Source organism: Gallus gallus, chromosome 1 (assembly GCF_016699485.2).
Source record: "Gallus gallus isolate bGalGal1 chromosome 1, bGalGal1.mat.broiler.GRCg7b, whole genome shotgun sequence".
In the NCBI taxonomy this organism is placed as follows: Eukaryota; Metazoa; Chordata; class Aves; order Galliformes; family Phasianidae; genus Gallus; species Gallus gallus.
In genome coordinates, this window is record NC_052532.1 from 94,480,882 (window position 1) to 94,494,893 (window position 14,012).

General features: G+C 38.8%; 1 long non-coding RNA gene across 2 annotated transcripts; it reads right to left on the reverse strand.

The window, feature by feature from the left end:
- Positions 1 to 3,582: 3,582 nt before the first annotated feature.
- LOC121108995 lies at positions 3,583 to 12,754 on the reverse strand. Of its 2 annotated transcripts, none has more exons than XR_005843682.1 (3): positions 12,520 to 12,754; positions 10,715 to 10,875; positions 3,583 to 4,665 (listed from the first exon to the last, which is right to left on the reverse strand). It is a non-coding gene; the product is annotated as an RNA-directed DNA polymerase from mobile element jockey-like (long non-coding RNA). The 2 variants fall into 2 exon arrangements; XR_005843683.1 differs by lacking the exon at positions 3,583 to 4,665 and adding an exon at positions 6,105 to 6,448.
- Positions 12,755 to 14,012: the final 1,258 nt, after the last annotated feature.

Sequence of the window (14,012 nt, forward strand, 5' to 3'; positions counted from 1 at the left end):
ATAAATTTTGTATAAATGAGATGAAAATCTAGGAATATAAAAATAGATTGGGAACATGGATTTCTGGGAGTAAAAGGAACTCTAAGTTTAGCTTACAGATGTTGTGAAGTGTGAGATTTTGATCTTCTTCTTCATTCATGACTATAATTGCTTATAATAGGAGTGACAAAACGCCACTTGAATGTTATCCCTGCAGGACACTGCTATTATTTGCATGCTTCTTTTACTGTGCATAACCAATTAAAGGCCAATTCCTACCACTGTTTATACATGCAGAAAGGAGCACCAATGATGTGTGCTTAAATTAACTTGTTGGAATTTGGAAGCAGATGAGCGAACCCGTGCTGCAGTTCTGTAGTGCTGCCTCAATATAGCTTGCATTCCTGCCATTTAAACAGGAGCAGAATCTGAAGGAGGACCAGATTTGGTGGCTAGGGAGAGGTGAATAATAGCTATGACTCAATCTTCTGATGGAAAGGAATATTATTAGTGCTACTGGGAAAAGAATTTCCTTTCTGTGAAACAACTGGTTGTTGTGGCATCTGTTTTAAAAATAATAATAATCCTTTCTCCTGGCACATTGTAAAATAAAAGCTAAAACACTTATTAAGAGTTCTGCTTTGTTCACACGTCTCCTTAACCGTCTCAAATTCTGCTTGGTATAATGCAACTACTTGGAGAATAATGCAACTGTAGTTAACTTTTTCATTGTCTAAAATGGATAATCTTTCTAGCATCTTCCAGAAGATTGAGTGCGAATAGTCTTCTCTGCTATTACACATATAGGAATATTTTTAAGATTACTTCTGCTTAGAAAAAAAGTTGAACTAGCCCTCAAAGAGAAATATTAAAAAAAACAAACAAACAAACCAAACATGGAAATAGTTATGGTTGTGTGTTGCAGTTTATAATAAAGTAGCCTCTGGTCTTCAAGTATAAACATGCATTAGAAGCTGGAGATTATTTGATATACTTTAGCTTATACAAATTGATTTTACCAGTTTAATTCATCTATCTGCAAATCTTTTAGCAATGGAGGCTATTTGTTCTTCTCCAGATACAGTGGCTGGATGGTAGGGTGAATCTTTAGTACAAGTTATAAAATTATTGGTGGTATGCTTATGAAATCCTGTTATTTGTTGGTATATTCTTATTTTTTAAATAGCTATGTATTTAAAAGAATTCCAATAGCGGTATTCAGGTTCTGATAGTAGGCTTCTGAATTAGGCTTATATTAGAATCATAGAATCCATGAGGTTGAAAAAGACCACTAAGATCATCTAGTCCAACTGTCAAATGAGAGTCTAGCACAGGATGGTTTTGATTGACAGGCCTCTGGATTATGGGCCCAGAATCTTTCTGCTTGGCCATTTATGCTATTTCCTCAAAGTACTGAATTCTTAAAATTTTGAATGTTAATTTGTGCAAACACTTTTTTTTTTTTTTTTTTTTTTTACTTTACAACTGTGTTGGTAGACGAGTTTCCTGTTTGTGTTTCAGAAATGTACGATGCACTGTTTCGTAAGTGTGTTATAACCAGAAATACTTTTCAAAATAGTGAACTCACTCAGTATTTTGAAAATAAAATTTGGGCAAGATTTGGCAGAAAAGTGACGTTCTGTCTGCATATAGTATATGCATATGTATGACCTCCTGGATTTGTGATCTCTGTCTGAAAAACAGTTATATTGAGTGCACCCTCAGCAAGTTTGCAGATGACACTAAGCTGACCCATGCAGTCAATACACTGGAAGGAAGGGAAGCCATCCAGAGGGACCTGGACAGGCTGCAGAAGTGGACCCATGAAAATCTTATGAGGTAAAAGAAGGCCAAGTGCAGAGTGCTGCACTTGGGTCGGGGCAATCCCAGGTATTTATACAAACTGGGGGAAGATTTTCTTGAGAGCAGCCCTGCAGAGATGGACTTGGGGATCCTGGTAGACAAGAAGGTGGACATGAGCCAACAGTGTATGCTTGCAGCCCAGAAGGCCAACTGTGTTCTGGGCTGCATCAAAAAAGAGTGGCTGTGAGGGAGAGGGAGGTGATTATCCCCCTCTACTCAGCTCTTGTGAGGACACATCTGGAGTACTGCGTCCAGGCCTGGAGCCCCCAGTGCAGGAAGGACATGGAGCTCTTGGAGCAGGTCCAGAGGAGGGCCACTAAGATGATCAGAGGACTGGAGCATCTATCCTGTGAGGAAAGGTTGAGGGAACTGGGCTTATTTAGATTGGAGAAGAGAAGGCTCCAGGGCAACCTCATTGTGGCCTTCCAGTACTTGAAGGGAGCATATGAGCAGGAGGGGGAACAGCTGTGGACAAGTGATAGGACAGTGTGGAACAGTGGAACAGTGATAGGACAAGGGGGAATGGTTTTCAACTGAGACAGGGGAGGTTTAGGTTGGATATTAGGAGGAGGTTTTTCACTCAGAGGTTGGTGACACACTGGAAGAGGTTGCCCAAGGAGGTTGTGAATGCCCAATTTCTGGAGGTATTCAAGGCCAGGCTGAATGTGGCTCTGGGCAGCCTGGTCTAGTGATTGGTGGCCCTGCACATGGCAGGAGGGGTTGAAACTCAATGATCATTGTGATTCTTTTCAACCCAGGCCATTCTATGATTCTATGATATCAGAAAGAGCTGCATGAAAACACAATTTTTAATTCAGACTCTAAGCCTGAAAATGAAGTTTCTGCCATCAGCTTCTAACAAGTTAAATTCCAACTTGGTTCATAACATCATTTACATTTATAGTCATTTTAATACAAATCATGATATTTTAACAATTATTTTCTTTTGAACATCTAACTGCTGATTATTTCTTTGGTCACCATTGTTAGTTTGGTGTAATAGAAGACATACCTAAGGTGGAAAAATCTCTTAGGAACTTTTGGTGTATAACTTTTAGCTTAAGGAAATAATGAGTATTTTCACCTTGAAGCTGAAACAGCCCCTGCTTCCAGCCTCAAAGTTGAAAAGTTAGGTCCTACTTATGTTCCTTTTATAAGGATTTTCTTTAATATTACTAACAGAGCTTGGATGCAACTGCTTTGCCCTGAAGGTTTACCATGTATTCAATAGGCCCTAGACTTTCTACTTATCTTTCACATACCCTGCTTCTGCATCAGTATGCTTCCAGCTAAGGTGTTTAAAATTTAAGGGGGGCTTAAGAGGAGTTAGGCTAACATATTTTACAATTAGAGATTAACTTGATTGCTACTGTTAACCTGGGTTTCGTGTGCCATGCAACACCATATTTTTGTTGCCATACTTAAAAGTATCCTGCTAGAAATAAGAACAGTAATAAGAAAGATCTGTCTATTATCTATTTGATTGTCTTCTTGACTCCTGTTTGATAGTGTGTGGCAGCATCTTCTGTGCTCTAATATGCATTTAAGATCCCAGCAGATATTTCTTTGGGGCTGTGGTGACTTGAACACAGACAGAGGAAGGGGAGAGGAGTGGAGAGAGATTTTTGCAAGCCTGCTAGGTACTATAATCCTATTACTAAATGAAGGGGCAGAAAAGAAAAAAAGATGTTTTTCCAAACAGCAGGTGCACAAAATAATCAGACAGGAGAGGGAATAGCCTTTGCAGTCATATATCATTTTAATCAGTGCTTCACATCTCTAAATCCCCAAGCATAAGCCTTTCCAAGTATGTATGTATACAAACACACACAAAATACATAAATGATCTTTAAAATTACTGCAGAGTTTTGCTGTTATATATAGCGGGATATAATAAACATATTCTGATGTCCACCTCCTTGCAAAGTATAAAATTTCATTAGAGCAAAAATTCTCTAAAAGCACACAAATCCTGTCATTTTGTGAACAATCTCTGGGCAGTGTAGGTTATTTTAATGGGTGCATCATTTTAAACTTAGCCTTTGCCATCTGTTCTACCTTCTTCACAAATAGAAAAAGAGCATAATTCATGACTGTATCATAAAATGTAAGATGGAAGTGATTTAAATGGGTTTATGTTCCTTATTCAATAAAGTTTGTATCTGTTACGTGGTTTTTTTTTTTTTTTTTTTCTTTTTCTTTCTCTTATAAAATGTGGGAGGACTGGAGGATTGCTTTACCGGGAATGCTTTTTGTAGTTGTCTTAAGGAAAATAAACATTCTGAGTCAGATCTGTAGGATAAGTTCAAATCTGTTGGCAAAATACAGTTTTATAAATGGGGGGAAAATGAGGAAACAAAAAACTGCTACAGAATTGGCCAGAGAATTTGAGCTATAAAAGGGTAACAGGAGAGATAAGGACCCTAGCCACATCCTGTGTGAATGGTTCTGTGTGGCAACATTTTAGCAGTCCTGAATGCCTATATTTTCTCTGGTAAAGACCTCTGATTGTGACTGCAGGCATGGCATGACAGTAATTCTTGCTTAACATTAGCTCTGCCTTTTTTCCTCCTAGGTATTCTCTTCTTTTATGGTCAGCCAGCCTCCAAAGGAGTTAAGTCCACAACATAGGCGATGTAGACATATGAAAAACTGAATTGTGCTCATCAACTCTTCTTTCCCAGAGCAATGTCAGAGTGGGGCAGACTCAAAAGTTCTCCTTGTTGTGATAAGAATTTATATTGTGTCTTCAGTATCCTGGGATGCCTAGAACTTCTTGAAGGTTCTGTCTTCATCCTTTTACTGAAGATTATATTACAAGGCCTGAGGAGATCATGAGTAGACAGATGAATTAGGCATTTCTCACATAGGGAAAACTCTAAGGATTGTGCCTGGAATTGCATCGGCATGCTTGGTAATCATAGAATCATAGAATTGCTAAGGTTGGAAAAGGGCCACAAGATCATCCAGTCCAACCATTCGCCCTTCACCAATGGTTCTCGCTAAACCATGTCCCTCAACACAACATCCAAACACTCTTTGAACACCACCAGGCTCGGTGACTCCACCACCTCTCTGGGCAGTCCATTCCAGTGTCTGACCACCCTTTCAGAGAAGTAGTATTTCCTAACGTCCAGCCTGAATCTTCCCTGGCACAGCTTGAAGCCATTCCCTCTAGTCCTATCACTAGTCACACGAGAGAAGAGGCTGACCCCCAGCTCACTACAACCTCCCTTCAGGTAGTTATAGAGAGCAATAAGGTCTCCCCTGAGCCTCCTCTTCTCCAGACTGAACAATCCCAGCTCCTTCAGCCGCTCCTCATAAGGCCTGTGCTCCAGACCCCTCACCAGCTTTGTTGCCCTCCTCTGGACACGCTCCAGGGCCTCGATGTCTTTCTTGCAGTGAGGGGCCCAAAACTGGACACAGTACTCGAGGTGCGGCCTCACCAGTGCTGAGTACAGGGGGATAACTACTTCCCTGTTCCTGCTGGCCACACTATTTCTCACACAAGCCAGGATGCCATTGGCCTTCTTGGCCGCCTGGGCACACTGCTAGCTCATGTTCAGTCTAGTGTCAATCAACACCCCCAGGTCCATTTCCTCTACACAGTCTTCCAGCCACTCTGCCCCAAGCCTGTAGCGTTGCCTGGGGTTATTGTGGACAAAGTGCAGGACCCAGCATTTGGTCTTGTTGAATCCCATCCCCTTGGCTTCAGCCCAGCTATCCAGCCTATCCAGATCCCTCTGTAGGGCCACGCTACCCTCAGGCAGATCAACACTTCCAGCCAGCTTGGTGTCATCTGCAAACTTACTGAGGGTGCACTCAATGCCCTCATCCAGGTCATCAGTAAAGATATTAAACAGGACAGGCCCCAGCACTGACCCCCAGGGCACACCACTTGTGACCGGTCGCCAGCTGGATTTAACTCCATTCACCACCACTCTCTGGGCCTGGCCCTCCAGCCAATTCCTTACCCAGCATAGAGTGTACCTGTCCAAGCCATGGGCTGCCAGCTTCTGCAGGAGAATACTGTGGGAGACAGTGTCAAAGGCTTTGCTGAAGTCTAGGTAGACTACATCAACAGCCTTTCCCTCATCCACCAGACGGGTCACTAGATCATAGAAGGAGATCAGGTTGGTCAAGCAGGACCTGCCCTTTGTGAACCCATGCTGGCTAGGCCTGATCCCCCCGTTGTCCCGCACATGCCGCGTGATCTCCCTCAAGACAATCTGCTCCATAATCTTCCCTGGCACTGAGGTCAGGCTAACAGGCCTGTAGTTCCCCAGATCCTCCCTGCAGCCCTTCTTGTAGATGGGAGTCACATTGGCAAGCCTCCAGTCTTCTGAGACCTCACCCGTCAACAATGAAGTTTGACGGTTTGTTTCTAAGCTTTTGGGGTAGAGGTGTTCCTCAGTAAATATCCCCACACATGTTTTATATGTGAGAGTTCAGTTAATCCAAAAGTATTCTTAAGATGAGCAAGTTTCTTGCTTCTGAAAGCACTACAGAATTGAGTCCTAAGAACGTAAGAGTGTTGTTCTGACAAAGCTTCAGAAAGATGATAAGATTATGCTGAAGTCCATCACAATTTCAATGTTTGTTTAGTCTGAAAAGAAAAAAAGAGTTGTGAAAGTAGGAGATGACACCTTTATAGCCCCAACTATTTATCCATACTTATTTAATATATGTTTGCATTTTGGCCAGAAGCATAAATATCAAGTATGTGCTTCTGAAAAGCATTCTATTTGCTCCCAAAAATACCACAGCAGTATGTTCTTCTTCTTCTTCTTCTTCTTCTTCTTCTTCTTATTATTATTATTATTTATTTTTGTGTTTAACTTTCAGAACAGACATTCTGTCCTCTCACACACTGTGTTTTAGTCAGTGTTTAGATATATTAAAATATATATTCCTATTTTAAAAATGTATTTGGATGAGGTGAGTTTTTAAGAGTTGCTACATTCTCCCAGATAACTATTTTAAATCATTTCTTCAGTGTGTATTTGCTCAGCAGACTGGCTGTTCTCTACATAGAACACCTGAAGCTGTGTTCCTGGAAAAAAGGCCTTTCAGGGCGAGGAACTCACATTCTCTTGCAAGAGTGGGTGGATAGAAATGGGCTTTCTTCTAGCAGTCTGTATTTGACATGTAAGTTTAAGTTTTGTCTTTATCTAATTAGGTTCATAAACAAAGTCACCACATGTGGGCACTTTCCAAGAACTTTGCAGTTCAAGTTACAATTAGTAGTGACTGAAGAGATTTGTAAAGTTACAAGTACCAGAAAAACACAATAGGGTATTTTAAAGGAACATCATGAATTGGTGAGGAAGCAAAGTCACTGCTGAAAAAGGGAGATAAGAGAGGGGTGGAGAGAAAAAAAGTCAAATTAGAGAATTATGTGTCCCATTGATAAGGCTTATAGATCTTATTTATTCATGAACCTTGTTGAGTTATTAAACATACTGATGTAGATCCTTAAATATGTATTAATACCAGTTTCTGAAATGCAGTCTTAGTAGAATCATAGAATCATTTCATCTGGCTTTGATAAGGCCTTGAGATGAGAATAGTGCATACATCTACGTCATGAAAGGGGTATACTTTATTTGAACTGGTTTAAGGTGTCACTTTTATTAAATTAGTTTTAGACCTATTTTCTCCTCATCTTCCCCAGCCTAAATGTCCACAAGATAGCAATCTAAAACTGTAGGACAATGTAAGTAATGTCTCCTGTGACCTCCATTAAGAGAAGCTTGTCACAAATCTGACTTAAAAAGTGGTGGAAATATCACAAATGGATTTATGAAATACCAATAAAAGCCTTTTATATAAGAACATCCCAAGAGACCAGTCTTCTGTATACTCGGAGGTGCATAAATCACTGACAAATCTGCCTGGCAAGCTTGTTCAGAAGTTTGATTTATTAACCAAGTCAGTTTAACAGTTTATAGACTTGTTCGTTTGTATTTGTTAGACATGTTCTCTTCACATATTTAAAACACTACTGAATATGTACCTGTGATACTAAATGACAACTGATATCTTTTACGTTACTGCTGTTCCCTCATGCTCTATGTAGCATGCTAGCAGTGGCAGCGATGTGCTTCAGAGTCTCCTATGAGCATTAATGGTCTATTTTGTTTTGACTATCACTTGTAAGAAGCATCTCAGGGCTGATGACAGATCTCAAAAACATATTTTTATTTCAAAACATACAGAGCTTATTCTGTAATGGTTATCTCATTGATGTTTCATTCTTCCCTTGAAAATTCTGTCTGCTTCCTGGTGATGTGGAACAAATAGATTAGTATTACTGTTTACATATTGATACACATTGCAGACAGGCCCTCTCCATCATGTAGCCTTTTTCCATCTTAATAATTCAGCACAGCTGAGAGAAAATTGCCTCCCTGCAACCAAGCTGGCACAGATAAACCTTCTTCCCTCTCTTTTGAAGAGGCATCATGTCCTTCTAAAGAGTCAGTATTAGTAGCTCCATGGTTGTCTACAAACCAGAGTGCTCCCGTCTATATAAGATTATATCAACTGTGAGAGAGAGAAATGTGCCCTGTTATAATACTGAATGAGGGAGAAGTCAAGAACTCTTGAGTTACAGAAATGGTCCTTCACCTGCAAATTTTTGTAGGACATAGGATTGTAGACATTATAACAAACTGAATGCTTCATGTATGCATTTACCATTATTAGGAGGATGGGATGAGGGGATGCATTTTTATTATCTACTATATTTACTCTTACAGTCTTTAAGCTAAGAAGTTTACATACAGTCTATGCAGACTAAGCATGGAAATGTGAATTCTTGTGCTCAAAATATCACAGCCTGCAAGCATTGTCTGACTGATGTACTGGTATGGTCTTTACTCAGAACACTGTTTCAAAATACTGGATAATGTGCTATTTTGCTTTAAAATGTGTAGACCTTAATCACAGTTTGCTTTCTTAAATGATGGTCTATGCATTAATATTCTTCCTAAATACTGTTATTAGCACTTCTGTTAGTAGAGAACTGTTAACCTGTTAAATTGAGGACTTACCTAGACAAAAATATCTTGAAAGCACAAAGAATTCAGTAAAATTAATTAAAAAGAAAAAGAATTAAGAGAAAAAAAAATCATACAGACAATCAACATCACACCATGCTTTATATGGTGGAAGAGATTTGCAAAATAACTTAAGTTTCAAATTATGATTCTTCTGTTATTATTTTCAGTTATGCAAGTTAAATGCCTTTCTGATGACATTATGAAGTCCACATTAGTGGGCTTTGTTTCAGTTGCTGTTTATTTTTTCTTATTTACTCTACAGTGTGAGATTTGTGCCTACAGGACTTCGATAAAAAATTGTAGCAGTTTGTGGCTTTGTAAGAATGAGGGTAAATTAACACCAGATTGGCTTCTAATAAATGCTCCTGAAATTAATCACAGTAATTAATAGATGACAGAATATCTTTTTCTTTACTGAATGAGCAAAATTTCTCATCCTATCGTAAACTCAGGATAACAAGGAAGAAAGTAATGTTAACAGAATGTTTTTTTCTTTTCTGTGAATTTGGGAAATCCTCTCCTTCCTTTGCCACTCACTCTCAAAAAATGCTGTGACTGGCTGGCAGAAAGAAAAGCAAACATTACTGAGCCAGATATTCGCAGCTGTAGATGTGTCTCAGCTGTGCCGACCCATCTGCAGTAGTTGCCATCTGCCAATTGCTTTAGCTGGGGAGCATCTGGAAGGTGAGCCATTTTAAAGAGAATCTGCTGCACAGCAAAGAAGCAATTTCCTCCTTTTACTTTTTAATCTTGTTTCCCATTTCTCTTTTCTTTTCCATGACTTGTGTATGAAGTGGGAATGGTGCCAGTTAGTAACTCCTCTGTGTCATTCATAATTCATAGTTTTAGTCAATAGCAGCACACCGAAAATGGACCTAGGTACACACAGTCCCCTCCAGCACCTCATGGATGAAGGAGATAGATCAGACTATCTGTAATGAGAATGGCACAATGTGATGCTCTTGTCGTCCACCATTTTCTGATCATCCATGATTAGATCCCTTAAATACTGACTTGTTATGTGACAACAGTACAGGACAACTTAGGTCTACTTGTTTCCATTTTCTTACATTACTGAAGTATTAGTAGGTAATCATTTTCATAGATTTAGCTTCCAGGGATTTCATTTTTATTGTATGTTTCTTCTGTTTTATTTTCAGGTACCAGATTTAGACATACAAACATCTTGTGCTCTAGGCATATCTTAAAGTTGTACATAAAATAATACAGAAGGACTTCCTATGAATTTTAAAGAATACCTAAAAGCCCACTGCCTCACATATTTGTGTAAAAAGAAACAAATGCATTGATCATCAAAGAAAGTGAAAAAGTAGAGCTGGAACTCTGAGACTTCTTTAAAAAGAATGATACTCTAGCCACCTTTACTTGCTTATGTTAGTAATGTTTCTATCATGTTTTAGGAAGAAAAGTTAAAGTTGTATTTTTCTGTGTTAATTTTTTATTTGTTGAATTAAGTAAGAATTGGGACTTTGGGTTTGCTGCTTTGGAGAGGATTGTACCTTGTGTAGGACTGTTTGGCCTTCTATTTAGTGTAAAGAGGCTAAGAATTATCTATGCCCACTGAGGCTTTTTTTTTTCCCATAGCACGTACCTTTAAAATTAGCCAAAAAAAAAAACAAAAAACAGGCACTCAAAACCAAAAATGAAACACAGGACATGACAAATTCTGACCTCTTCTTGTTATCAAAGTTAAGGTTTAACAGTGAGAGATGATGATCAGATTTATGGAAGCAATGGGAAACAAATGCACGTAAATGGCTGTTTGCTTCTTTGCATCTAGATCTTACCCATTTTTGAGGCAGTTCCAGAGAGTCACTCTCACAAGGCATCTACATCAGCAGCTATGTGCAGAGAACAGGATTTTGTCAGGATAAAAGAAAAATACTGGGAACTTCTATGAACTTTATTTTCTGGCTCTGCAGGCTTCCCTCAGCTGGATTCCATACAACTGTTTTATTAAAAAAAAAAAAAAAGTGCTGTGAAATTTTTTATGCTTCTGTATTAGCTTTTTATTTACTGTTGCTTCTGAGCAGGAAGTTGTCATTCCTGAGTTGCTTTTTTCAGTTCCCATGATACGTGCTTTAAAAGTAGACTTCCCTTTTCTATTTCCTGTGTGTTGGTACTCCGAGCATTTATTCCTGAGAACTGGTTTTGTAGGATTCTGGTCCTTGGCTGTGCATTTTGGATTCTCCCCAGTCATTCCTGTTTTGGGCCTGGTAGTTTTAGTTCATCAATCTAACATTTTAGGACGTTTCCTCATGCTAATCCTGGTTGTTAGGCCCCATGTTCATTATGCTCACTTCTGACGACTGTATATGAGACAGACTGCAAAGTCACTTATCATAAGATTCACATGAAGTGCAGCTTTGCTCCCCAGGCAATACTAGTGCCTCCAGTAGAATCACTTACATTCAAAGAGCTAACTGGTACAGGTAAACCTGCCTTGTGCAAATGCCAAGACACATTTATGTACACAGAATAAGCTCTCCAAACTTTATTTTACCATTTTTGCTATTGCCAAGTTAAAGCATTGAGGCAGTGTGTATGTCTGTGTGTCATCTTTTGACTGCCAGAATGGGACTGGGCTCTTGGTTAGGTGACAAGAGCAGGTCGTGTTGCAGAGAACCTTCTTTTCTCAAAGATCAAAGCATTATATTCTTCATGATTTGCATGCTAAGTTCGTTTTATGTCTAAAAGTTAAAAAGGGTTTGAAGTTCAAGTATTTTCCCATCCTTAAAAAGATAAAATAGCAGTCATCATTTTGCTACATCCAGAAAACTTCTCCAGGATACAGTTAAAGGTATCATTTTTATTATATAAAGCCCTAATGGTGCCTAAATCCCATCTATCTGAGCTCATGAACTCAACTTGTCATTGTCAATTCAAAATGAAATTGAGTTCTAAACTCATCTTGTTTTATTCGTAGTCCTTACAGTTCATGAGAGTTTTTCATCTGCAATCCTGGCTTTGTGACAAGAGCAGAAGCCCCGACCTTTCTGATCTGAGGACAGTTGGACTGATTTTTTGGATGCTCCTTTTTGTGGAGTACCTAGGTCTCCAACAGATATGCATAGCTAGGAAGTAGAATGTTTTCTGTACACTCTTTTTATTTTTCATCCCAAATTTATCTAAATTTATTATGTTACTTTTATAAGCTGTCATTTCCTGTTGGAGGACAATGAAATTTTTTAGCTGCTGGAGTAGTCTCTTGAGATGGGCAATCACATTTAACTTATTGTTGGTACCTGTTAGTATAACTGCAGGTGCATGGTGGTCCACTTCTCAGTAAAGAGATAAATCTATTGACCAGTGATCCTGCGATGGTTAAAAGTTTTAAGAATTCCCTGCATCATCTTCATTACAGATATCGTTCGCTGACATAGCTGAGAGCAGTAATTAAGAGCAAGGCAGTACCCTCGAACTGAGTAGGAAGAAAGTAGTGTGTCTGCCTGTGATAGGACTTCTGGTCATTCTCAGCCATGCTTATCAGCTATACCAAACAGTCTGTATTTTTCATGTACAGTGGCAGCCAAAGCTGGTCACAATACTCCAACTGAGGGTTTTCCTATGCCAAGATGAGTAGTAGACTTACCTCATTAGTCTTCCTGCAAGAAAGAAGGCTCTTCTATGCATGTGTTAGCTGGTCCTAAAAGTCTTGAGTTTATGTGCTGTGGAAAAATAGGAAAATCTAACTCAGTGAAGACTGGAACTCCGCAATAGGTTACTGGATCAGATTTCATCAGAAACTTCAGTCTCTGCCATGGATGCTTATACGAGACATTTACTTGAAAATAAGTCACTAAGTACAAAGGTGGAACTGAAACTGCCTTACTACAGGAAGAAAGGCTGAATAATCTCTCTAGCACCCTTCCGGTTCTGTGACCCCCGTTAAGAAGTTACTTAATAAATGAAATCATCCAGAGAATGTTACCTCTCCTCTGGATTCATGCTGTTTTGACTCTTCCTCTAAAGGTGTGATGTGTCTTAGGGTTTGAGCCCTGTAACAAATACGTATTTGCACACTGTTGTTAAAGAAAATCTTGTAAGAAAAAGGTTTCATTGCATTATCAGCCCCATTTGTTTTGCAGGAAAAAAAGAAACACCTACCCATGAGTGAAATTCTAGTGGTTCTGACTTAAAACACATTGTGAATAATGCATACAGTGAGTTTTGTCCAGTTTTACCTAGATCAGCTACAAAATGCTTGAGGCAAATATGTGCTGCAGGCTGAAGTCATTAAGGACAGTAAATTTGCAGGGATAAAAATAATGATAATAATAAAGCAATATAACAGTGTAGGAAATCACTCAGATTCTGAGCAGTGTATTGGAAAATATGGTGTTCTTAACTGCAAATCATACTGAGTTGCATCTTTTTATATGTCATTCTTGACATGAATCCTTGGAATGATTATAGAAAGTAATATGATGTGCACATTGACATGAATAGGTATAATACTTTATCTCCGTCACACCTCATGCCTACAAAATTCAGAAAGATTGCTGTGCTAGAAGCAGCTAGAAGCAGCTTGAAAGCAGTCTTTAAAACAGCAAATATTCTTTAGTTTGCAGAATTCTTTGACTCTCATAAGCTGGAGTGAAATATTGGTGCTTTTGAAGAGAAGTGAGCTGTGGATATTTAAACATCTTCATCTCTGTTTATCATTAATAGTGCAAGACAGATCCTCTCCAAAGCTAGAAATTAAACTGAACTAAAAATTCAGTAAATGCTGAAGTGATTGTTTCTTATTACAGAAACTCAGTAGCCTTAATTGAAAAACAATCTGTAAATTATTGCAGGATTTGCTTTCATTTTGACCCATGTAGCATCAAGAGGGCTTAGTAACTTGCTACTGTGTTTTTTATGCACAATACATTTCATAGCTCTGTTAATCTATCATAGACTGAGTGAGCATATCTTTCAAAATGAAATAATCTTTACTAGGTGGCATTCGACTGAAAAAGCAAATCCGGCTTGCTGCATCAAACTAGGTTGTAAAGTAATCTCACCAAGTAGAGAGAGAGCTGAGAAAGCATATCATATTAAAAGAAGAAAAAAAGGGTTATTTTTGAGTTCCCTGCCTAT